Raw genomic sequence first — 208 nt, 5'->3', positions numbered from 1 at the left:
CTGCAGACAAGCATTCCTTTATTCTTTATCACTGTGATTATTTTTAACAGGTATAATGTAAAATAACTTTAGTTTTTGCAGGCTTAACAATCCTTATAAATAAATGCATTTATCTTTCAGGTGTTCCTGGACCATGGTACCTAATGGGTGCCACAAACCTAAACAGTACCCATCTGTGGACAAGGTAATAGTTATGCCCTTCTATGAG

At 35.6% G+C, this 208-nt stretch overlaps 1 protein-coding gene across 1 annotated transcript in view; it reads right to left on the bottom strand.

The window, feature by feature from the left end:
- The window catches only part of LOC119589173 (ankyrin repeat domain-containing protein 13D-like), a gene marked incomplete in the record, with an annotated part of 44,726 nt that overhangs the window by 12,388 nt on the left and 32,130 nt on the right, over positions 1-208 (bottom strand).

This window comes from Penaeus monodon, chromosome 25 (assembly GCF_015228065.2).
Source record: "Penaeus monodon isolate SGIC_2016 chromosome 25, NSTDA_Pmon_1, whole genome shotgun sequence".
NCBI classification, from domain to species: domain Eukaryota; kingdom Metazoa; phylum Arthropoda; class Malacostraca; order Decapoda; family Penaeidae; genus Penaeus; species Penaeus monodon.
The sequence above is the reverse complement of the archived record's forward strand: the minus strand, read 5'-3'. Positions and strand labels throughout refer to the sequence as shown.